This window comes from Equus przewalskii, chromosome 14 (assembly GCF_037783145.1).
Source record: "Equus przewalskii isolate Varuska chromosome 14, EquPr2, whole genome shotgun sequence".
NCBI classification, from domain to species: Eukaryota; Metazoa; Chordata; class Mammalia; order Perissodactyla; family Equidae; genus Equus; species Equus przewalskii.
The window spans coordinates 40,561,521-40,587,913 of NC_091844.1; the positions used below are offsets into that span (position 1 = coordinate 40,561,521).

Genomic DNA, 26,393 nt, shown 5'->3' on the forward strand with positions numbered 1-26,393 from the left:
GAACATAACCAGGTCTGACTTTAGAGTTCATTCTCTTCAACCTCCACACTGACTCTCTGGAATCCACGTGGGCATTACAGTGATGATGAAGTTTTCAATGCAATTATTTAAGTAGTTTCAACCTAGAAATATAGATGAAGAACTAGGATGTAGGTTTCACTGATACAAGTGTTTTATTGCTATCCTCCTCCTGGTTCATTCCACAAGGATCAGCCAGTATTTACAGTGTGAGCTGTTCCAGGCTCTGTGCTGGCATGGAGACTCAATATTGAGCAAAAAACCCACCACTCCTATCCTTCTAAGCCCACCATCAGGTGGAGGGACAGAGATAGACATTAAGTAACACACACACGAATGTATAATCACAAACCCAGAAGGAAAGGGGCAATAGAGAACAAGGAATGCTGCCCAGGCTGCATGTGAAGAGAATTTTCCCTGAGGAAGTGATGTTTGAGTCAAGATTTGAAAGCTAAGCAGGAGTTAGCTAGATGAAGGAGGAGGGCAGCAGAGAAAAACATTCCAGAAAGATGGAGCGCCATATGTAAAGGAGAGATCATCGGCTTTTCAGAAATAGAAACAAGGCTGAAGCAGAGCGAGGCAGCTTTGTCAATATGAGCATTTGTTTCTAGGTCTAGTGACTGGGCAGGGTAACACTCAATGAATTCTCTGTGTTGGCAAGCTCTTTGTGGGCAGGGAATATGTTTTTTCATGTCTGAATGCTCTGGCCCAGCAGGGTGTCTAGTACAGAGTATATGCTCAATGCTATGCTTGTTGATTGACTTAATGAATAGATGAGTGAACAAACTAGCCTTGACCTTACATGTGCAGGTTGTTTGACAAAGCAAGTGAAATAGCCATAGTCCGGCTTGATACGTGTTCCTCTTCCAAATCAGGGGGTCACAGTGTAGCCAAGCATATTCTGGCCATTTTTTACCCCCTCCATGATTGTCCTATGTGAGCAAACGGCTGGTGAGGAAGCCAGGAATCAAGAGCTTTTGGCTCACAGTTGTGAAAAAATCTGGGAAGGCTGGTGGCAGCTTGCTCAGCTCTCTCCACATCTTTACCCCAGGACAAGACTTAGCTGATCGCATCCTGAGCCCAGAGTGGCAGCACCCTGTTGATTCCTCCACCTCCTTTGAGAGGAAAGAGACCAGGAGGCTTTTCTGCAAGCCGACCTTTATCTGTTGCTCCATTTTTAGGGCACAGTGCCAGAAAAGAGCTAGCTTTGCTTGCAAAAAGAGACAGACCATGAAGAAGGTTTTCCCTTCTTTCACTTTGAGAGCATCACCTCCCTTGTTCACCATACGTTGACAGGGCTGCCTCCTGTTAGAAGAAATGTTTGTGAGATACATAATTTTTACAAACATTCATTTAGTCTCTTTACCTCAGAGAGGACAAATTTCATTTCCATATAAAACGCACTCAAAAGGACAAGGTCTCAGCGATTGCTTAGAACTCAAGGACTGAAAATTGTGCCCAGGATGAAATCTCGCTGGCTATTTCAGCCACACAAATGCCACAGATGTGAAGGCCTGGCATGGAAATCTCACAGGCGAGGGGATGAAGGCCCGGTGTCTGAGACTGCCACCATTCCATACAGAAAGTTCTCAGGGCTGACAAATTGTGTGTCCTGGACTCTGCTAACCATACGTGGGTGTCGACTCAGAGATGAGTATGATATTTTAAATTTACTCCTAAAATAGAAATTCTATGCTGACCTGCTGGCTTTGTACTTCTAAGACTTTCTTCCACCCCTTTCTTACTGTCTTTCCTCCTTCTCTCTTCTTTCTTCTCTTGTTACTTCTTTATTCTTGAGATAGTATGAGGGACTAAAGATGGAGAGTGAATCAGGAGACCTCTGGACCAGGCTCTGGCACTAAGTAGCTGTGTGGCCTGGGCCGTGTCACAGAACCCATTTCGTCCTCAGTTTCCTCATCTAGAAAATGGAGCACTGGACTCTCGGAGTACCCTGTGAAGTGCCCACTCTGGCCTTCAGATCTTCCTTGCCTCTTTTTCCCCTAGACAGTCAGTTTTTCTCTCCCCTCCCCACAAGGCCCTCATTTTCTCTCTCTGGTCATCTTATTCTCTTACTTCCGTCTTCTCCTATCTGTCCTCTCTCTTCCTTGTTCTTGCTGTGAGGGGAGGATCACAAGTCAGATTAGGTGTTTGTGCTTTTTGGACAATAATGGGGAGATTTCTAAAGCCCCGACTGATAATATGTCAGCCATAATTACAAGGGTTTGTACTACTTTGATTAGGAGAATCAGCACCATGATATCGTAGGTTGGGGAGAAGCCATGGACTGCCAAATCGTGCTGGTTCATGATAGAAAAAAGAATTCAGATGAGAGGGAAAGACGCGATGGCATCTCTTTCCCTTCACGTATCTGTGCTCTTATTTATCTTCCTCATATCAGGGACACAGTCCCTACGGCCCTTTCTTGGAGGGAAGCCAAGAGATTCCCCATATTTGCCCCTTCACAGGGCTCCAGCTTCTCCCCCGACAGCAGACAATGTTGGATAAACTTGCAGGAGACTCTCTTCCTCCTTTCATCTGCTCTCCCAGATTATACCTTCTTTCTACTTTGTTTTTCAAAGACAGGACCACCTTAGAACATGGCTTCTTCCAAGAGAGCATTTGGCAGCCTTCTTCCAAGCCTGAGGGGAGACTGAGAAGTGGTTTCTTCTTTTTCCTAATACAGGTATTAAGCTGACTTAATATTCACTTACTCTGAAAAATCCCACTTCACAGAAACATTTTTTAACATGAGCCAAAGCGTTTCTCCCTAATTCAGCACAATTGCGCCTGGTTTATATCCATTGATGTTAAATGATTTCCTGTTTAATATCAATTGGAAATGGCTGATTTCCTACCCCAAACAGTAGTTAATGTCAATTATGGCAGGCAGGGCAGAGCTGTTTTTCAATTAACTACACCACTCCATTTTGTTTGCTGGCGAGTGGTGCAAAATACACGTGCGCAGAGCCACCTCATGAAAAAGTGACAGAGAGGGACTCAGCGTCAATTTTGCTGCCTGTTCCTGACCATTAGTTTGAGAAGTGGTGGTGGTGTAGGGGGATGCGCAGCTTACCTTCTCCCTTTTCCCAAGGGACTAATCTTGGTTTAATGGGAACCCCCTCTTCCATCGCAGAAACCTCTGGTCAGGTTGTTGGGGAAAGGACAACACTTAGCTGTAAACAGTCTAATTAGAATCGAGTTCCCAGAGATGTGGAAGGGGGTACAGATTCATTAGAGAGGATATGACTGTGGCGTAACTCTAGTGATTCTCAGAGAGTGTGGGTGCCAGTGTAAGGTAAGGATGAGAATGGTAGGTAATATTTATTGAACAGCGACTGTGGGTCAGCGATGTTATGTTATTTTGAATCCTCTCAATAACCGTATGAGAGATTGTATATCCCTGTTTCGTAGATGTCCATATCCGATTGCCTAGTGCTGCTGAGGTATTCAGCAGCTGAAGCTAGAGTTAAAATCCAGGACTGTTTGATTCTATCTCATGGACTAGTCTTCCTTTCTAATAAAACGAATGGTTGAAACTACCCTTGGTGAGTCTGTGTAACCCCTAAGGTGAGGCTCCTTAGGACACTGAGGATGGTAGGAGAGGGGAACAGGATTCAGTGGTTTCTCTTTCCCTTGGTCTAGGATCCAAAGCGCTACACAGTCTTTTCTTACGTTACCCTGTGTTTCTCCACCTCTCTGTGGGTAGACGCCTTTCCTCACACTTCTGCTTATGCTAATTCCACGCCTTTCAGGGACTAGCTTGAGTTGTCCATGAAACGTTCCTTGACTGCTCTGCCCATCTTGGGCATTCTCCTCTGAACCCTTTCAGAACTTCTGCTCTAAGATCCTTTGCTAACATTTTCCTCATATGGCTGCAGAAAACTTTGTTAAGAGCAGAAGCCATGCAGGAAAGAATTTCATGTGAGGGGGGCTAATACTTCTGAGCTGTTTGTCCTTCCCTACCTCATTCTTTCTTCATGCAACAAAGATTTATTAAGTGCCTACTATGTGCCAGGCATTATGTTGGGAGCTATTGATGCTGAGGAGCCACTATAGCAGTGGAGGAGACAGACACTGAAGGGAGAGCTTCAATGGAGTATAGCAGGTGCTATGGGATTGCCCAGGACACTGGCACTTAGCTCAATGGTGGGGTAGGTAGAGGAATCAAAGAAGTTTCTTTGGAGTGGGCATCTGAATTGAGTTTTGAGGAGGTGGTTAAACAAGAGGAGGTAGGGGTCAGAGAGGGATGTTTTAGCACAGGAGTCAGCAGCTGTGTGGGTGTAGATAATACTGGACCTCACAGGTTATTGAAACTCTCGAGGCTCAACCCTTCATCACACCTTCATCATAGGGATGATGTTAGGATCAATAACAGTGTACATTTACTGAGGACTTACTCTGAGCCTTGCATTGTTATAAGCTCTTTACTTGTATTAACTCAATGAGTCCTCATAACTATTTTATGAGGTAGGCATTGCAATTATGCTCATTTTACAGATGAGAAAACTGAGTCAAAAAGAATTTAATTAACTCGTCCAAAGTAACCAATCTAGTCAGCGGTAGGGCTGGTATTCAGACCTGGTGGTCTAGCTCCCAAGGCTGACCTCTTAGCCATTCATCTATGCTGTTTCCGGCATGAACTGGTGCACATGAATCGTACAGCGCAGTGCCTGAATGAAGTAGTCACTCAATTAATGGTTATTGCCTTGATTTCTTTACTCATCCTTTTTTTCCAAAATTCCTTTTCTTTGTAAAGATAAGTTCTTTCCTCATCAGAAAACGATTTTATTGGTTACAGGGCTGTGTTAGCTACGCAGTGATTCCCCTCTCTCTTCCACTGTGGGACCTAGTTCAGCGCTGCGCAAATAACGAACACGTGGAACAAAACAAAGCACTGGGATAAACACTTGTGCAGATGAAGATTGCAGCCAGATTAGGAAAAAGTGTAGCTTCTTGTTCCTCAGGTTTACTAGGAGTCAGTATGCAGATTTCTTGTCTGGGTGTTGCCAAGTGAGTGGACAACTCTTTTTTTCTGCTACTCTTTCTAAGATGGTTTGAGAATGAGCCTTCTCGGTTGTGGGGGCTCCTCTTGAGTTCTGAGATTCCAGGGTAACTCATACATTTTTTGAGGTGTCTTGAATGTCATACTTACTAATATAAGTTACATTTTTCATCCTGATCAATTTGTTTGGAGGGAATATCAGATGCCAGTGCATGGGCTGATCCCATTGGTTGGAAAATATGGTATGTCCTTCAAGTATTGCTCTGAGCAGCACTTAAGATGGACATTTTTCTTTTTCCCCTTCCTGTGTCTTCTGTTGCCCTACATGAGACATTCTGTATATCATCCATGTATCTGAGATATTCAAGTTTGTGTGAAAATCTGTGGGATTACTTAGTAGGACCATTTGAGGAGAATTTGGATTGTCTTTGAAATTTTTATAGTAGTAGGTATTTATTCTTTAAAACTTAAGATAATTAAAGTCATCCATAAATGCTAGTCATTTTTATTTTACTATATTTTTTTGAGTTTAGGATCAACTTTAAACATCAAAAGGGAAGGAGAATAAAAAAGAACGGACATGGGGTAGGGGCAGGATTCAAGAAGCCCTTTATAAGTTATCGAGCCAGCCTATCATTGTTTGCAAAAATGGTACCAATGATAACTCTTATGCAGTAATTTCTAGCTTAGGCGAACAAAGAGAGTTGTGCTATTTGACATTAAACAGTATTTATGGACATTATTCCATTCATCCTTGCAGTATCTCAGAATGTCACGAGAATAAATAGCTTGACCAATTCAGACTGGCTTAGGTCAATGCCCCAAAACCAGACCTTTGGAGTCCTTTTTACTACACTTCTGACTCTCAGCGATTGTCCTGTGCCTTGATGGAAAACACCCTTCTCTAGGGCGGGGCTTTCACAGTTGTGAAAAACGGACAAGGAAGGAGTTCCTGAGGAAATGAGAAGTTTATAAAGAATGCCTACTATGTGCCTAGTACTACGCTAGACAGATGTTAAACATCTTCTTAATTCCTCAGAGGAAGCCCAGTGCCCTGCACCTGCCGTATGTTCCCCTTTGGCATAGTCTTTACAAAAATAGGTGCTCATTATGCCAGAGAAGCCCAGGCCTTGCTAAGCAGAAGCAGGTATTTGGCAGGATCTGGGCCTCAGGTCCACAGCATTATATCCATCTCACAGGTGTGGTGGAAAGACCGACTCAAGGGTCCCTGGGCAGAAATTCTTGACATTTGGTTCAGGTCTCTCCTAGGGGCCTTTAATCCCTCATCTCCCAGAGTATCTAATCCAACTGCTAATTAAGGGAAAAATTGAGACAGCAGATGAGAAGCGTGACTTTTTTTTCCTTTTGAAGCGATTTAAACCTTTGGAAGGTACACAAATGTAGTCCTATTATTCAAGTTAATTTACAATCCCTCCCCGGTCCACCACAAGGAATTTATGAACCTGGACGAGCTGGAAGTCCCTTAGCAAAGTAAACAAACTATAACTCAGGGTTGCACACTTTCAAGGAGCCTCTATCAGCAGGTTTTATTTTCACATCAGAGGTGAAAAGATAATTTGGTGAGCCATAGTTTGTCTCATTGGCAGCAGCCAAGAGTCTGCCTGCATGGTGCAGGAAGAAAGGGGCTGACTAGGCAGCGTCTGCGGGTTAACACGCAGCAGCTGTCTTTGTCCTGGTGACAACGATGATTACAGTAAGAGCTGGCGTTTACTGAGCTGTTGCCATTAGTCAGGTACAATCCCACGCATTTCAGCCTCATCACAACCCTTTGGACTAGACACCTTTATTATCTCCGTTTTACAGATGAGGAAACTGAGGTTTTTAGATGTTTGGATATTTTCCCTCTAGAAACAAAGTCTGAATGTGACTTCATGCTGTTTATCTACAGATGGGGCGTGTCTGAGTGCAAAGGGTGGACTGTGTAGGAGGTGGGATTGGCTAGTTTTTTCTTTTTGGAAAGGGGGAAATTTCTGTCCTTCTCTCTGTGCATCCCCCTGTCTTCTGCTTTCAAAGCAAACAATGAGCAGTGATCTGGGAGACAGGAGGCCTGCATTCCAGTCCTAGCCCTAGAAGGTGCTGACCATACCATCTTGGACAAATCCCTTCCCCAATTCTGGCATCAGTTTCCTTATTCGTAAAACAAGGAGGACAACATAGGCACCTGATATCTAGAACCCATGGCTCTCAATTTCAGTGGCTCCAGGATCCTTTGAACCAGGGCCATCGCTCTTTGCTTTTCGACCCCTTCCTCATCTGCCTTTGTGTGTGGGACTGCGACGCTTCTCTTGGATGTGCAAGGCACTGAAAAGAAAGAAAGTTTTTTTTTTTTCTTTTATGTGCTATATACCAGACGACCTTGACGTGATGGACTACGGGATCTGGTGACACTGCACACTCACTACTATTCAACACTGTGCCGGAAAGGGAGGAAGGAATGGATTTATTGACTTGCGACTTTGACTCGGGCCTGTGTATCAGGCCTGTTATTATGTGGAATGATTAGGCTGCAGTGGCAGGGACAAGTTAAACTAGAACAACAAAAGACCTCCTTAACCTTTACCTGGACACAAGGCCATTCATAATGACTTTTGCATGGTTTGGAAAACCAAGTCTCTCCTGGAGCACTCAATACTTTTGCAGCCCCAGCAAATGAGCAGGAAAGGGGAAGATGGATGGGTGAGGGAGATGAAATGTAATCCAATTCTGCATAGTCCTGTTTAGAATGCTGAGTTCAGGTCTGTGCAAAAAACAGCAATGGCTTAGAGATCATCATCATTTTCTTTGGCTTGAAAAAGGAATTTGAAACCAGATACAATGGTTGCTCACTGAGAAAACTTCCAACTATTTGTTATCTGCTAGTGCAAATTATGCTGTTCCTGAAAGATATTTTCCCTCTTGAAGGAGCCATGTGCCTTCTATTAATGTGAAAGGAACTGGATACATAGAGCTTTCACACTCTCAGGCCCCCCCCTCCACCCGCCGCCACACACACACAGAGTATCAAACACAAGGTCTCCTTGAAAAGCTGAAATAGCTGCAAGCATCTCAGACTTCCCTCACTTCTGAAAGAAACTCCCCCCTCTAGCTCAGCTCACTGGCTCAGGCTCATGAGCCATATTTTCTGTGGAATGGATGCTGCATCAACCATTTAAAATACTGGGTATATGGGGGATTTATTCAGACATCTTCTCCTAAATACTGTAAGTTTTAATGGAGCTGGATACAACACAAGAATTAGGGAATCACAGAGTATTACAGTTGGAGGAGACGTTATCGATCACCTAACCCAAAGGTAAACAAACTTTTTTTAAAGGGCCGAATGGTAAATACGTTAAGCTATGGGACAGTGAAGGGGCCATGAAGCTTAAAGTCTGGGGAATGGTCTGGATCAGTGCTTCTCTAACATCAATGTTCATACAAGTCATCTGAGGGTCTTATGGAAATGCAGTAGGTCTGGAGTAGGACCTGAGATTCTGAATTTCTGACAAGTTTTGTTGATGTTGACTTCTGGAAAGGTCTTCTAGCTGTCTAACATACTGGGTAAGTGAATGGCATTGGGGCCAAGAGACCTGGGTTCAAGCCTTGACTTTGTAACTTCTGATCTGTGTGCCCTTGGGAAAGTTATGCCATCTTTCTGAACTTCAGTTTCCTCCTTTATAAAATAACATTAATTATATCTGGCAAATAGGGTTGATGCAAGGATTAAATCAGATAGTGGCTACAAAGGGCTCATCACAATGCCTAGCACATTGTAAAATGCCCAATAAATATTTGCAATTTTTGTTAAAATTAACCGTAATCTAATACACAAAATGAGTAGATGTCTGCAAGCTCAAGCATTTTACTCTGTTGGAGTGGAGGAGAGCCACCCCCAATTTGACATGGTTTATTATACAATATACCAAGTACAACAGACAAAGAGGGCAGCTGTCCTCTTATTCAGAGTAGTATATTTCTTCCTAGGGAAACACCCCACATATTTTCCAAGAGGAGACAACAGATTAAAAACAGTGAATTCCATGAAGGGAAAAAAGCTGTGAGATACTGAACTAGTAGCAGCCTTGAGATTTGAAAAGGAACAGGGAAGGAGGAGGGAGGGAGTCAGTAAATGGATAAGCCAACTCAAATATGCAACAACGTGGGGTTATACAGTGTGAGGGACAAACAGCCTTGCATCGTTTCATAGACACCACTGGAATCCAGTTTCCGGAAGAAAATGAGAGATAACCATAGCAAAGGCGGATACAGAGGACAGTAGAAAATCCTTAGAAGCAAATGACACTTGATTTTGGTTCTGTGCAGTGATGGCTTTATTTCTTGGGGTTACTTGATGACTCCTTCCAGTTTGTAATGATGGTAATATGGCTGGACCAAGAGGGGTTCAAGACCTGTACCCAGGGTTGTGAGTCTGGGAGAACCTGTGCACATGTCCATCTGCCTGTAGCAGGAGTTTTCAAGCCAGACAAATTTGAATCTCTGTCTCAGGCACTAGGCGGTAGTGGCCAAGAGAACCAGCTCCTGAGTCAGACTGCCTGGGTTGAATACCATTTCTGTCACTTATCAGCCATGCGAACTTAGGTTAATACTTAACCTCTCTATGCCTCAGTTCCCTCATCTGTGAAATGGGGATAATATTCATAATATTTTCCTCATGGCATTATTGTCAAGTTTTAAGGAGTTTAAACTACATAAAGTGTACAACGTGCTATTCAGTAAACAGCAGTTCAGTGACAGCATCATTACTAATTTCTCCATTGCTGTAAAAATGAGAGTTGACTTTTTTTTGCACGTCCAACCATGAAAGCACAATATTGTCTATCAGGAATAAGTCTGCAAACAACCATGAAGGAGTATCTTGCCCCGTTTTAACCAGCATGGCAGGGTGTGCAGTAACTTGAACTCAAGAGATCTGATTGGTTAAAGTTAAGGCAGGAGTGGAGAGGTTGGGGAGAAGGATGATTACAGGACCCAAGAAAGAGGTATAGAGGTGTCTTGGTGCGTGAAGCCAGATGACATTCTGAAGAGCACCATCAGGAGACCTGGTCCAGAAGGTCGAGGTTGAGACCAGCTAGCTCATCGTTGAGGCTGAAGGTGAGGAACTGAGCACTTGCGGAGTGGGAAAGAGTCAGGCAAGCTGAGATGTGGTGATGAACACAGATCAACACCACAAGGCAGACTGTGGTTTGGCCAACTCTTCCTCCAGCTATGCAAACCAGAAACCTAGATGTCATCTTGGCAACCCCTCCCCCGACATCTCCAATCCAAACCCTTTTTGCTTTTACCTCCTAATGCATTCACTCCCCCTGCCCCCAATTTCCACTTCCAACACCACCCTTATCCAAGTCAAATCATCTTTTCCTTGGACTGTAAAAGCCTCCCCACAGATCTCCCTGCTTCCATGCTGGCTTCCTTACTTTCTTTTCTCCATCCTACAGAAAATGCCAGAGGGACTTTTTCTAAAAACCAATATGAGCATTTGACAGCCTGCAAAATCTTTTCATAGTTCTTAGGACAAAGTCGCACTTCCTGCTGAGTGTTGTCAAACTGCCATGTGCTCTTCTGTAGCTGTGTCTTCTTCCAGGTGCCCCTTCATGCTGTGCTCCACCAACCCTGGCCTGCCTTCAGTCCTGCTACTCACACACCGCACCCAGCTCCTGTGACTGCAGTCGCCTCTGCCTGGAGCACTCTTCCCTCCTCCTTTTCTCTAATTCTTCTCATCCTCTCAATCAGAGGTCAAGATCAGGGAAATTATCCCTGATCTCCCTGATCAGGTCAAGCCTCCCTCTCCATTTTATTTATTTATCTTTTTTGAGGAAGATTAGCCCTGAACTAACTGCTGCCAATCCTCCTCTTTTTGCTGAAGAAGACTGGCCCTGAGCTAACATCCGTGCCCATCTTCCTCTACTTTATATGTGGGACGCCTACTACAGCATGGCTTTTGCCAAGTGGTGCCGTGTCCGCACCTGGGATCTGAACTTGTGAACCCGGGGCCGGGGAAGCGGAATGTGCATGCGCACTTAACTGCTGCGCCACCGGGCTGGCCCCTCCCTCTCCATTTTAGACTCTCATGGAGCACCACGAATTTCTCCTTTATGGCACTTAGACAATGGAAATTCCACATATACTTGTAATTAGTTATTAATAAGCTCCATGAAGGCAGGAATCATGTTTGGGTTTTGCTCAGCATTATATATCTAGAGCATAGCATGATGTTTAGAATATACTAGGGATTTGATAAATAATGGTTAACTGAATAAATGTACCCGTGAATAAATGAATGGGCACATTCATAAACAAGCAGAGATTCAGGCAGAGGCAGGATGTGGCATTGTACAAAAGTGCAGGGTCATTGGGAGGCATTGACAGCTGAGTCATCTTATCAGGAGGGAGCTCAGACCTTCCCTAATTGGTCCTATCTCTGAGCTCACCTTTCAAACCATAAGGAGTCTTCACTCTCCTACAAGGTTCAGGAATTTGGAGGCTGTATTCTGGTTGGTTCTTCTCTGCATGCTGAACTCAGTGTGTGGCATGCAGTGGGCACATAATGTGTTTTTTTCCCTTATGAATGAATGAATCACTGCCCGGGGAGGAATAATTCCTCACATTCCCAGCTTATCTATAATTTTACTGTTGAACAGTTGAGCTTGGGTGCCTGGTTTCTATTGGAGTTGGTATGGTTGATGCCTCTGGATGTGTATTAGATCCACCTCTCCTTGGGAAAGGATTCTGAACACTGTAATTTAATGTTTTAAGCCATTTATAGTCAGAGTTTTTGCCTCGCCATCCCACCTCTGCCATGTTGTGACATACCAAACCTAAGCCCTCTCACTCTGGGGTGAATTTGGACCAAGACTGCTGCCATTGGCCTAGGACACCAAGCTGGGTCAGGAACCCTCTTCCCCTCTAAAGCCTGGGAGTACCTTTGTTTCCTCAGTTGTTCTGAGGAAATGACTCTTCCGGAAAGAACAGACCCAGGCCGCAGTTTCTTGGCAGTCAGAACTGGAGGGAGAGAGTAAGCTGAGCCTCGTCCTTTCTCCCTGTGCTTTACAAATATCTCATTCTTTATTTCCCTCCAACAACATGTGATGACCCTTTGGCAAGTCCTTAGTGCTAAATTTCTTTTTTATGGAGGCAGCAGTAAAAACTCTAGGGCCTTTGATAGGCAGTGCTGGGCCGTAGAGCAGATGTAAATCACTTGAGCATTGGCTGGATTCGGTTGACAGATTTTTAGGTTCAATGAAACTTTCCTTTCCCAAATAAATCAAATTCTGACCTATGAAGGTCTGAGCTGGGAACACTTCTGAAGTGTCTGAATTTGGGCTGAGGTTGGAGGCTGTCCTGTTTGGGTGACGGGCGTGGATTTTGTAGTGCGCACAAAGGGAAACTCAGGACCTGGAATCTTGCGCATTTCCCTTTTGCTTGAGGCTTTTGGTGCTTTTTGCTCCTGGTCCCTTAAATGAAATGGATTAAAAAAAAAATCAAGTAGGTCTTGGAATAAGCATGGAGAATGAAACCTAAGCTTTGGTGGTGGAGACATTTTTATTTGAAAAGAAGTGTGTGTGTCTGTGAAACTCTAAACTCTATGAGCTTGTTGAAGTTTCTCCACAGTCAAAAAGAACAGCTATGGCGGAACCCTTGTAAGAGATTTGCGTATGGAATGGCTTTGAGAAGATCGGCTTTTAGCGTGACTTGGAAGTTTAGGATTGTTCCCAAAGGGTCAGTTATCTTGCTGTGACTCAAAGCACCTTGAGGATCAGAGGGACCTATTTATTTGCTTTCAGACTTCATTTTGTCATTTCAAATGGAATACTGTTTTCCCTTATAACCCAATTGTCCATAAGCTGCTTTGCTATAGGAGTCCCAAAAAGAGACTGTAAAGGGACACATGGTGTCCAGAATGGGCAATTTAAGAAGGCACCCACCCCACCTCTCACCTGTGGGGGCACCATCATGGATGGAAATGCGCAGCTTCACTGAAGCCAGATATCAGTCAGGTGGGGGACTGCGCTGACACTCGCTAATGGCCCAGTTATCACAGAATAGCATAGTGCCATTAACAACTGATTATACACATTATTGGGTAGCTCACAGCTAATGGGACCTGTCACAAGATCTCAGAAGACTGAGCTTATGATCTGTTGATAAATAGATACGTGGTACACATGGGTCAGTCATTTCCTTGTTAAGAAGGAAGGAGGAAATGAAGTGACAGACTCGGCAGTTCCATATAGACCATGGCTGCGTGCCTGGCTGGAGCTGGGTATCAGGATGTGAGGCCTGGGAGGTGCAGCGGGCCGTGTCTCCCTTCTACACTTGCAAATATCAGGAGTGGTTGTGGATGCGGCAATGCCACAGAGATTTTAGAAAGTGCGTTGGAACTTCCACATTCCAAAGGAGGTGTCCTCCTCCTAGGAGCCCCCTTGCAAAGCTGAGAATGCCTGCTAGTGAGGTGGCCTTTGTTCTTGCATTTCCTTTGTGGGGCTTTTTTTTGGGGGGGTGGTATATTCTTTTTGAGTGTCCCCAATTGTGTCAGATCTTTGAAGGAGTAATTTGCAAATGTCAAATGAACAGGGATGGGAATATCACTGCAGACTAGCTCTGTATAATTTAAATGCCGGTTGAGGTCTACTTCCCATCCTGATACAGTTATCCAGGGTGACAGTAAAGTAGACCTGAGCATTAGGCCACAAACTCAGGTGTGCAAAATTATTTTATTTAAATCAAACGATATCTGATTTCACTCAGAGGAGAAATTCCGTGTCACTCATTTTGGCGGAGAGTCGGGGATGAAGATGTTTCTTGAGGCCTGTCTGGCATTGGTCCACCCTGGGTATTGTTCAGACCCCAGTCTGCACCGGTTCCTTGAAGTCTGGTAAATGCAATGCTTCCCCGGCGCCATATTTTTGCCAAGTCTGGGAGCCTTCCTGTCTAGGGTCAGCCTCTTCAGGCAGAACTCCCCACCAGAGGCTCTGTCACCTCCCCAGGGAATGGCAGAAGAGCCTTTGCGTCCCACTCCACTCCAATCCCTTCTCAATCTTGGGAAATCTCCCAACTCAAAAGCATTTGTTTCCTTTCCTGTGTCTCAAGGAGCTCAAAGTTTTAGGGGGCAAAAAAAGCCAGGTAGAGATTTTTCTGCAGGCAATTTCTACTTTCAGCCTTTACAATCCTCTGCTAAAGTAAGGAACACAAAGAGCCTGGCTACTCTCTGGGAACCAAGGAAGGGAAACATAGAACAAAATGCACATTAATATCCTAGCATATTCTACTGCTGTGATAATGGCGGTGATGGCAATGACGGTGATGAAGATGATGATTTATATTGGCATTTTGCTTTAGAATTTCAAACCACTACCCAGCGTGATCCCTATAGTAGGTCAGTAAGACAGAATGGTGTGCCAAAATGAAATGAAGACTCAGAGAGGTTTTGTGAGTTGACCAAGTCCACACAGCAAGTTAGTAACCACAAGCCCTCCTTTGTTGGTTCAATATAGTTTTCTTTGAAAGAGGCCACATGTTGCCATTTTTTTGTTTGCAGAGTACCAAACCCACTGTCTGGGAGAAAGTGACTGTAAGTGACTTAGAGACAGTCAAGGTTTTGGATATCCAGGAATGTTAACAGAAGGAATCCTGAGACCAGCTGAACCTCACAAAGTCTGCCTGCTGTCTGGGCAGGAGGGGTCCCTCTTAGATCAGACATAATTTGACCTCTGCCATAGGGCACAGGTTCTCCTGGAAAGGAAGGAAAGTTTATTTTGTTGTTATTTTTCTCCTCTGCATCCATCTCAAATTTCCGCTGCTCCTTTCCTTATACTAGGACTGTTTACTTAATTATTCTGCCAGGAAACGTGGTTAAGGGTTAGACAGAAGATGCAGAAAAAGATTGTGCTAGAAGGAAAGAGAAATGTTCTAGTTTCTCAGAGGGATGCAGATTTATTTCAGTTTTTAATAGTTCTTATTCAAATTCATCCGAAGTAATTAATGAAAGCTAGAAGAAAGCCCAGACTCACACATGCACACACACCTTGCTGGGATATTTTCTTTCTTGAAATATGTTGAGTTGTTTGGTCTATTGGTTCAGTACCCCAAGCCTAGTGCACTATTGTCATCCCTTGCTTTACAACACGGTCATTATATCCCTAAACCACATTGTGATACACAGTGCCTTCTGTTTACGACTCCCGGAACTCCCACTCCATATATCACCTGCCATAAAACCCATCAAACTACTGCTACTAAAATGGTGCACAGTGGTCTAAACAGGAGCCAGGCAAATTGTGTGATACCCTACTGTGGTTAATGAGAGTGAAAATGTGGTTAGGATTTTATTCAGGCGATGTTCATTTGCAGCGCCATTGTAGTGAGATGGCAAAGAAAGATTCTTTTGTTAACTTGAATGACAATATATTTTCTATTGTACAGAGACGTTTGGTGCAGAGTTTGCCAAGTTATTTGTCAATTGTAAATAAGTCAAACTGTGACCTTGAACAACTAGATTTTTATTGCTTGGGGGTCTTGAAAACTAATTAATACACTGAGATTGTTATATTGAGTATCGGAAACCTGTTGCCAGATTTTAAAATACAGTAGTGCAATGTCTGATAAAGACCAAAAAAAGTTAAAACAGAACGTCTCTTTTCTGTAAAATAGATGCAATTTGTTGTGTCTTCTACCTGGGGGATTTTTAAAAAGAAAATGGAGGATAGGAGAAAGGGCATGGTACCTTTGGAGCTTTTTGCATTCTTATAAAACCTGAACATCTGCAGAAAATTCTTAGCAATATCTGTAACCATCCCTGAGTCTCTAAAAGATATGTGAGGATCTTCATTCAAAAATAATTAGAGATCCCACAACTAGAAGGACCTTCAGCTAGGATATACAACTGTGCATAGGGGGGATTTGGGGAGATAAAGTAGAAAAAATATTTTAAAAAAATAATTAGAGTAATTAAACGTAGCTTTGTTCTGTAAATAATCTTAATTCAAAGGAATTCTCACCCCTCCACATACCCTCCCCAACTTCCAGTTCAAGCAAGGGCCAAGACATTTTGATCCTAGAGAAAGGATTTCTTAAAATGGTTTAATAAATGCAGGTATCTTACTCAAGGAAAAACAACATAAACTTCTGTTATTAATCCATCACCCACCTTATTATCTCGCAGTTCTTTCGTTCCCTCTAAATGACTAACTGTGTGGCGTGGAACACATATACTGCTAAGGATATTAGAAAACTTTCTTCCACAAGCCTTGGTTCATTTATGAAAACTTTGAAGAAAAAATTAGAAGAGTTACGTACAGCATGTCTGATCTCATTAACTCATTAATTCATCACTGAGCTATGAGTATCCCCAGAGGCCACTCTGGGCAATGTCATGGAAGCAGAGCTTGTCCCTGGTCTGCTCTTGTCTCTCTGTTTTGATCTTCTCCATTGCTCTCCCTAGGATGAATGGGGTCCTGGGGCTGTCCCTGCAATAGAGTTGTTACTACTGCCAAAGCTGGTACCGGCACCCCACCAAACCCCAAGTTCTCTACTAAGTGCTTCCTGTATGTTATATATTTGATACACACAAAAATGCTATGAGGTGGGTTCTAGTGTGTTTCCCACTGTACGGATAAAACAAATATGAGACCCAAGGCAATTAAACGATTTTCCCAAGGGTAAGTAAGTGAGAAGAGGCAGGGCTTATTGTGACCTCCTTCTTCTAGACCTTTTTCTTCTTCTTCTGATCACCTTCTCCTGGGATTCCGTCCACTCCCAGTCCTCTTCCCCGCATCATTTCTTTGAAGTCTTGGTCTTTTCTGGAGAAAATGGGTGGCCAAGGGATGAGCTACCTGCCCTCTCCCCACTCCCGTGTAAGCACATGCCTTAATCTCAGTGCAGGGCTCTTGTTTCCTGAGGCTCTTAAAATGATGCTCTTGGGAACGTCACATGCTATGGCCTCAGCAGGGAAGCTGTTGGGAAGGAGGCAGTAAGCCCCCTTTGTAAGTATTGCCCTGTCTGCAGTGAACAGATTTCCTTAGATTCCTGTCTCTATGTTCATACCTTGGCCGCCCCAACCATGAAAGGAATTATCAGGACGGGCTAAAGAGGGGCTGAAAGAAGAATCCCACCCACAAAGCTTTTGTGGGTGATACTAGTAAATTCTATGTACTTTCAGGAGGCTTTGTTCATCACCCCAATACTACTCGGTTGTAAGGCTGAAACTCGCCAATCATTCAGGTAGAAACAAAAGGGTAGCACAGGAAGAGTGTGATTCTCCATGGAATGACCACAGGCTATGGGGCAGAGTTCTCAGATTGGGCCCCTCTGTGATCTGCTTGACTTCTTTAGGGGAAATCTGATTTCAATTGAGTCGTATTATTTTTAAAAAATTCCAACCCTGAACAGCACCACGAAAAGGAAATTAAACTATAAAAAGTGCATTAAGGTAAGGGTAGGGATCTAAGTTACTGGCCCAGAAACAAGTCAAAATCAAAGGTAAGAGTAGAACTTGTAAGTTGCTCCAGGTAGACATTACAGATGCCACCAGTATTTACAATTGCTTGACGTAAAACAGTCTACCTCGCAGTGGATGCTGACATCATCAGCATAGCACTTAGGACTTGGGGATCTCCAAGTACTTTATAAGCATCCCTTTCCTTATTCATTTCTGGTGGAAAATCAGATAACTAGAAAGTACCATTATTCAAGCCACATCCATAGAAGCACTCCAATTGGAAATGCATACTCAGCATGGGGGCTTAGTGATGATTTGGTGGCCAGAAAGGAGTTGTTGGCCCTCAAAAGCCCTGACTTCATTCTCTCCTTCACTCAGTTCTCTCATACTTTTTAATTCCTATTTCTGGTGTTAGAGATCTGCATTAAGATAGGCAGCTAGGTAAAGAGGATTATTTATATTCTAGCCTTGGTGGTGCCGCTAACTAGCTACGTGACCTTGGGCAAGCCACTTATCCTCTCTCCCATCCCTACTGTCCAAGGTTATTTTGAAGATCAAGCAAAAAAATAATGGGGAAAAACCTGGGAAAGTCTAGAGCACGAAACAATTGTATTATCATTATATAGGAGAAAAAGAAGAAAAATAAAAAAAGAGATATAATTAGAAAAATTAAGTTGAGGATCAGCCACAGTGTTTTGCAGGCATATAAATGTAATATCAAATTTAATTTAGGTACAGTTGTGCCCTTCCTAATTATTTCTTACACCAGTATGTGACCCATGGGAAAATTCTCTCAGAGGCCATGCATTTAGGGTCTTGTATATTTTCAGTTTTTCTTATTAAGTAGAAACCAGAAGCCTTTTTATGTCTCCATGGGGGCACCTCCAGAGCTTATATCAGCAAAAAAGAAACCATAACCTGAGGTGCTGGGGTTAAGACAGAAAGCCTAAAGGGACTCAAGCCCAGAGAAATGGGAGACCAGTCCACCTGGCTGGCTTCATGGGCGGCACAGCCCTATGGTCTTCTCCTGGACATGGAATGGTCATTGTGATTAAAAGGAGCTTTGCCTTTTAAAGAGGAAAGAGTGTGGGGGGCGGGGTTGGAGAGAGAGAGAATGTGTGTGTGCGTGTGTGTGTGTGCTGTGTTTATATGTAGGCTCTTAATCCAAAGTTTTGGGTCTCTCCATTAGCAGTGGGAAGAAAGTAGCAGAGAGGGTGGAGAAGGAAAAGAAGTAGCTAACAGACATCAGTTTAACACCTGGAGACATCGAGTATTGTCCAATATGTTACCTGTGATATGCTCTTCTAAACGAGGGTGGACATTCCCGTTTCTTTTCATTCTCAATTGCTAATTGTTTTCAGACTTGCCAAATCATTCTGTCGGATGGTTAATCCACCACAATTTGCCTAGTTTTGAGCTGGGTGCTCTGAGGTGCAAAAGAAGTCAGAGTCATGGTCACTGACCTGGAGAAACATGGACTGGTCAAAGAGAATATATTGATAAAAAGAGAGACAGAGCACAAAGTAAGAGGATTTGCAGTAAAGTGCTGCATCTAGTGGCAAAGACAACCCCTGCTTCGGCGGTTCAGAGAAAGGGAAATTCCAGTATTTGAGACATGAGTATTGGAGTTGCGAGTTGGGTCAGGGGGCCTCCTGGAAGCACTGAGACCAGAAGTGGCAGAGAGGAATGGACAGAGTTTGGAGACTCACCTCTGTACACACCTTGGCTCTGTGAGCAGGGACCAGCAGGGGGAGCACAAGGTAATAAACAGCTTCCTCTGAGAACTGTGCTCTTTGGAGCTCAAGGAAAATGAGGCTGTGAGCAGGATGCGATCATTCACTACTGTCCCCTCTCCCGTTGTATGTACCTGTTGCCTTTTAATAGTCCGCCATGTCTTGCTCCCACGAAACTGGTTGCACAGTAAATGTAGAAACAAACCCAAAATCTAGACAAAGAACATCTAGACAAGGAAAAAACAGTAACATTCAATTCTTAATTGTTCTTTAAAATGACTTCAATCCTTTAGCCTCCCAACTTTTGAATAACCAGGTAATATGAGGAGCTAACAGAACATTATAGCGCGGAGACCTGTTACTTTAATATTTTCTCTGCCTCGGGGAAATGGGCAATTTAGCAAAATTCAGCAAATCAATGACTGTTGGGAAGGAGATTTGGAGAAACTAATGCGATCTTTATTAGGCTTCACTGGTGAAACATACGTCAAGAAAGGCTGCAGCCTCGTGTTTATTCTCAGCAGAACTACTTTAAATTTCTAGAAACTTGCTCAAATATGGCCATAGATGTGTTAGAGTGAGGCTCCAGCTTTACTGAGCTGCTCTGCCTGGCTCTCCATAGCCCATTTTATGGGTCTTCTATCAGTTCATCAAAGAACAACACAACTCTCCCTGCCTTGGGACCTTTGCACATGCTATTTCCATTGGAAGTCCCACTCTCCATCTCCTTCTCAGCCTTTATTTTGCCTAGTTAATGCCAATTCATCATTCAGATCTCAATTCAAGTGTCACTTCTTAGGAAAGTCATCCATAACCTACAGACTAGATCTGTCTGCCATACATTCTCAAGGCACTTTGCACTTTTTAGTCATAGCACTTAAAAAAGTTTGTAATTGCATATGTATTTTTGTGACTATTCCACTGACTGTTCTTTACCTTACTAGGCTGAAAGCTCCAGGGTGCAGGAACTCTTTCCTTTTTATACACCATTGTATCCTCAGTGTGAAGTATAGTGCCTGGAACCTAATAAAGCTCAGTAACTACTCAGTTGTGGGAAGAAAAAAATACAGACATAATAATTATCAACTGCTAACAGCAGGTGTCACGTTCTGCTGAGGGCTACTGGAGTAGAGAGAAGAATTGAGACTTAGGGTAGGACAGTAAGGTCAGGAGAGCCTTGACAAAGTTTTTGAAAGAGAAGGATGGACTGGGGAGGAGAGAGAGAAGGGTATTGGGAGAGGGGCTGGATGGGGGAGCATTCATAGTGCTGGCTGAGGAGTGTATGGGGCCATTTGATGGAATATGTGGGGATAATGGCCCTGTGCCTTACGTAGTTTGAAACACCAGTCACAGCTCAATGTACCACAATCTAAAGAATGTTACTGATCGTACTAGTTATTGTCTGTTTGCTTCCCACCTCTGAATCCATTCTACATCCTTTACATCCTGCTCTGTGTCCCAAGAGGCTGACCCTGGCTCCTGGTTGGATTTGGCCAATGGAAGGCACTGGCATGGACTGGAGGGAGAGAGGAGAGAGAAGGTGGGTATGCCTACTCCCTCGCTTCCTTGAGTGCACATCTCTGATTACAGCTGCACCCCTCTGTTGCTGTAGCTCCCACTTCATTGGTCCTCTCCCTTGATCCAGCTCTCACTGATCTCAGGAAGCCATTTCCCACCCTCCTTCCATCAGCTTTAGGGCTTCCCGCTAACCTGAGTCTGTACGTGCCTCTCAGCTCATTCCTCATTCCTTGCTTGTTTCCTTAACTCTGCTTACTCCTCTGTCAGTAACCCCTTCTTTAAAGTCTCCTCTTTTGAACCATATGGAGACAACTCTGTTTCCTGCTGGGACCCTGACTAATGCACTTATTTTCTCCAAGTGATGGCACTTACTCACATGTTGCATTTGGTACAGTGCTAGGTACAGGACTGCCCGCCAACAGGCAACAAGATTACAACTGGCCATTTGTCTAGGCTCATGTTAGAAATATCCTTTTTATTTCTGGGCAGCACATTGACTGTTAGATTCTTGGCTCTGTCAATGGAGGGAAAGGCATCTTTTTCTGCTCTTCTACTCTGCATGCAACGGCTATACTGTTAACAATCTGATCCCAAATCTAAAATCTCTGACTGAAGAAATGTGACTTAGAAAACCCTCAGCTGACAGGGGCAGGGAGAAAAGACCATTAGCACGGAAGGATGCTTATTAGACATCCAGGCTGCAAAATTCAGGTCACCAAATTTTTTGAACTGGATTATTACACTAGCTGCCTCAGTTCTCTAATTTATTTTGCTGGTGCGGACCCAGGGTCTGCACCCCTTCTCTCCTCTTCCCCCCACTAAAAAAAGTAGAGCAAAGTGGAACAGGAGGATTATGGGTATAAGAGATTCTCTCCTGGTTCCGGTCCTATTTTGATATTATTGGCTAGTTAGATTTTTCTCCCTAGACATATTGAACATGTACCCCCAGATCTATAAAATGTCCAATTAAGAAACCAAATGAAAGTGTTCAGGAACCAACTCAGTTACACTGATACATAATGTAAGGCCTTAAAAAATAGAAGAGAATAATTTAAATATGTTTTTAAACTTATGGCGTATTATTTCTTCTGACATTCCCCTCACCCAACTCCCTGCCAGATACCCAGAGCAAGAAAATTCACTGAGTGAATTTTCTAAATTAGGAATTGAGAAATGACCCATTTACAGAAAATCAAATGCAGTCTCTCTCATGTTCTGCAAGTACCCAAAGAAAATATACAGAGGGCTCATTTTAGAATCTGCCACGGAAGGGGCCGCCGTTTGATCTGTAGAATCCTGTTCACTAAGGGAACTTTTCCTCGTAGGATGGAATGTTGGAATAGAAGACACCAGGACCTGGATCTTGTCTTCACTTGGACTTAATGGGACTAGGCTGGGATGTCACCCACAACTCAACAAACTGAGGAATGGAAATGTCAGGTGGAATGACGACTTGATTGTTTATTCGCTAGTTTCCTTCAGATTATTTTAAAGAACAACTTTGTATTGTACAACTTGCGCTTTTCTGTAAATAGACTTATTCTGTTTGTTTTGGTGCTCTACTATTGTTTATCTTGCATTCCTGAGTAGGAAATTGTATTCAGAGACCATCGCCCATAATCTCAAGGCTTCAGAGAAGAGCTGACGTGGCCCCTCGTTGTGCTCCCTGTGTGCAGACCTTTCCTTCTGCTGAGTCTTTAATGGGGATGAGCAAAGATAAACATAAGAATATCTGGACAGGGGGCTGGCCTGGTGGCGTAGTGGTTAAGTTTGTGCACTCTGCTTTGGCAGCCTGGGGTTTGCAGGTTCGGATCCTGGGCTTGGATACACACTGTTCATCAAGCTACACTGTGGCAGCATCCCACATAAAATAGAGGAGGATTGCCACAGATGTTAGCTCAGGGCCAGTCTCCCTCAGAAAAATTAAAAAATCTGGAGTGTACCTGAATCAAAGCTTTGGACATTTTCCTTAGCCAATTTCCCCACCCTTTTCTTTCTCAGGAGGTGCATTGCTAAAGGAAAATCAAGCTTTTTACAGTTGGTCTTGGAGTATTCGCCTTATGTAATGGGCTGATTTATAAGCATGTGGGCTATGGTTCACAGCAGAAATTCACTTCAGTAATAACTCCAAGCCTTGCTGTGTTGGTGCTCCAGGGGGGCTGGACTCATTTCAAAGAGAGTCAAAAGATGCTCAAAGTTAATTATTTTAAATTCAGTTTCATTTTAATCATATAAGCCAACCAGTTGTAGTGGTGCGGGAGTCAGAAGAATAGCTCCGTTCCTGCCACAAGCTTGTCGTGAATTTCGGGCAGTTCCCTTAACTCTTCTGAGCTTCACGTTCCTCTCCGTGAGATGAAATGTCTGGACGCAGGTTCTCTGTGTCGCACAACTATAGGGCGCGTTGTTCACATGGCCATCTGTATGGTGCTTCAGGGAGGCTCCATTTCCACAGTCCACAGTGAGGTGGTGTCCCCTGGGATGGTGCATTGCTGAGGCCAGGCTTGACTTCTAACTCAATAAATAGCTACTGACTGCCCATTACGTGCCAACAACAGACAGGCATGTAGAAGTCAAAAGGCACAATGCAAGCATTCGGGGGGGGACACCTGACGGAGGGTGACAATTATTTCATTTATGTTCATGTGCTTGTTTCACAGACAGGTGCTGAGCATCTGCTAAGTGCCAGAAATGGTGCTAGGCTGTTGCGTAGTTTTCCTCTAAACTTAGCTCAAACCTGACTTCCTTTGCAAAGACCCAATCCCCTCCCTCCAGAAGCTCACTAGCTTTTGGGGGACAAACAGAACTGGTGATAAGTACCATGGTAGTGACATGAACCTGAGGCGTGGCGAAAGTTAGCCATAAGGATTTTAGGATTATCTGATGTTTTATATTATTTATATTTCCTTTCTCTTTTGAGGAGTAATTGAGATATCAGTAATTTGGTCACCAAACTAAATAGTGGGTGAAGCACTTAAGAATGCAAGGATAGGTGACACGTAATACGTGCTGTCGAGGATTAAGAAGGCCAGACAGATTGGTAAATAACGCGGATGGACATAGTGAAGGGCTTAGCAGGATGCGATAGGATTCCAAGAGGGAGAGAGAGGCAGAGTACGCTGGCACACCAGCTTGGAGAATCAGAAAGGTCTCCGGCAGGAGGTGCCATCGAGATGACTCATCCTTGTTCTTCCACCATTGGCCTGGTCTCTGTTTCAACTCTTGTGCCTCCTGGTGCTTTGCCTTGATGGCATGTCTCCCAGTTGTAATTCTACATTATTGTATTATTTGAATAATGTCTGTCCCACTAGATTGTAAGCTCGGCAAGGGTAGAGACTGTCTCTTTTTTACTCACTATGGTGTGCCCAGGGTCTTGAATGGTGCCCCTTTAGAGGCAGTCAAAAATACTCCATAAATGAATGAATGAGTGGACATTGAAAAATAGCTGGAAATTGGGATAGAGAAGGAGTCTTCCAGGAGAGGGAACCATCTGAACAATCACCATGCCTAAATGGCCTCAGAGTTTATGGACGCTAGAAATGGCCAATGGAATCAGATCCTCTTACGGAATGCCTGGAGGGCTTATTGAGAGAAATTGTGACAGCTGCCCAGACCTGACCTCTCCTTAATAAACTCAAGAAAGATGATCACCCCGATTTTATTTAAGCTCTTCTTGAATCTAGTAGGTGCTCATTAAATATTTGAAAACAAAATTAGAGCCTGGACGTATTGACTGATATTTTCGGTCCGACAACCTTTTGGAATAACAAGCTATCATTGCCCAGCCTCTGCCCCCTCCTGCTTCTCACTTAAGCCATGTCTTTATGCTGTGAGAAAAATGGTGCAATACGGGGAAAAAAAAGCAGGGCATCTGGTTCACCAGATATGCATATGGCCACAACATATGGCAAACCCAGGGCATTTGACCATTGTGCTCATTAGGAGGTGCCGGCAAACCGGATGCCTTGCGTTGGCTGCGTCTGTGTCGTTTTTCTCTCAGCGTCCCGACCTGGTGTTAATCATCAGGACGTACTTGCCTTTCCCGAGCAAATCGCTTCCTCCATTCCTTTCACCTCTGATTTCTTCTGTAATTCCCTCCTCTTTTGTGTTTGCATTCAGTTGGTCGGTGGCCTTCCAACTTGCAGGATGGTCTGACTCTACAGATCCTATTAAAAGCATCAACAAACCACACTAACAACAAAAAGCGACAATGGCAGCTCATGGCCTTCTGGGGTGATGAGAAGAAAACACAAGGTTCATTGGCATTAAGGCATTAAGGGAAATAGTCTGTTTTTCTCAGAGAGTCTGGGATAATTAACTTTGAGCAGAAAAAAGAAAATCCAACCCTGCAGATCCCTGATTTTCACTTGGGGACATCACAACTTCAGGAAGAGAGGGCTGGGGATCGTGCGACCCACCCCTCCGCTGGCGAACAAAACAGAACAACAAGGAATTCAAATGGTTGAGAGTGGATCAGTCTTCAAAAGGCAGTGAGCTGCTCTTTCATTTTGTGTGTTTGATCGTTTCCCCCTGAAACGTCCTGGCTCCAGTTTTCCAGACCCATCTCGTGTTTTTATTGCCCTCTCTCGGCAGACCCCCACATCCCCTTCTCTAAGGGAATTCCACTTTTCAGCTCTCACTGGCCGTTGTAACACCCTTCATTTAGTATGTTTGCATTTTCCATTTTTGTCCAGGTTGCTCCTCTCCTGTTGCATTTCTAAAAATGAGAAATGAGATCTAAACTCACATTAACCCCGATGTCATCCCCTTTGCTTTTCATTCATTGCTGTTCTTTGTTTATCATCTTTCAGCAGATTTTCAGTGTGTATGACAATACTCCCATCGAAATCAATTAGAACCAGTTTCAGAAAATAGACTTACTGATGACCTGTGTCAATCTTTTCTTGAATTCCAGCTGTACACTGTCGACGCACATTCACTTATTGCTAGATATACATTATTCCTTCATCTGCTAGTAACTATCAAAAAACGGTAACAAAATTTGTCTGGAAGGATCGATTCTCTGCATAGTTCCTTCTTCTCTTTCTAAGTATTGCTGATGATTTGATTGAACTCAAAATAGTTACAGATTTTTCTCGTTTAATACCCACTCCATTATTTCAAGTCAGGAAAAGTGCAGATTTTTTTTTCTTTTAAATAGTTTTATAGACAAAGTGAAAGATTTTTCATTCTTGCTTCAAATTCATTGTGAAAACAGAAGGCAGTTTTCCCAGATGGAAATCTGTCATATCATTATGGAAATGTCAGATTTCCACCTGGGGCATATTGACAAAAAGCCATGGTTTTTGCCCAGGGGGTGGAATTTCACAAATTTCCCCAAGAAGAGGCTGCACTCCGTGGTAGAAGACAGAGGCAATTTCTTTCCCCATTTCAGATTTGTGAGACTGAGCTCTAAGAGATTGGTTTCAGGCAAATATCCAAAAAGGAGAAAAGAAGATTTTAACATCCCAGTGACTGGCCATAGGGGCTTGGCTCTTGCTCATGAGTCAGTCCTGGCTGTATTTACTTTAGTGTTATAGTCACCTTGAGCTGTAACTCTGTTAGTTATATCACAGAAAATGGGTGTGTCATATCGCCGAACAGAGGAGAAGTTTCATTTTTTGGCCTACCTGATTCTGCCATGTAAATATCTCCCCTTTCATTAATAGAG

The 26,393-nt window shown here is 43.6% G+C and overlaps 1 long non-coding RNA gene across 5 annotated transcripts in view; it reads left to right on the plus strand.

Annotated features, from left to right (window-relative positions):
- The first annotated feature begins 1,451 nt into the window (after nucleotides 1-1,451).
- Nucleotides 1,452-26,393, plus strand: part of LOC139075758 (uncharacterized) — a 47,633-nt gene continuing 22,691 nt past the window's right edge. Inside the window, exons 1-4 of one of the 5 annotated variants that reach the window (XR_011526523.1) lie at nucleotides 1,504-1,672; nucleotides 2,598-2,701; nucleotides 20,671-20,747; nucleotides 22,051-22,165. This is a non-coding gene — a long non-coding RNA (uncharacterized lncRNA). Of the gene's footprint in view, nucleotides 1,673-2,597; nucleotides 2,702-20,602; nucleotides 20,748-22,050; nucleotides 22,166-26,393 lie in introns of all 5 variants that reach the window. The other 4 variants (XR_011526524.1, XR_011526521.1, XR_011526520.1 and 1 more) reach the window with 4 other exon arrangements.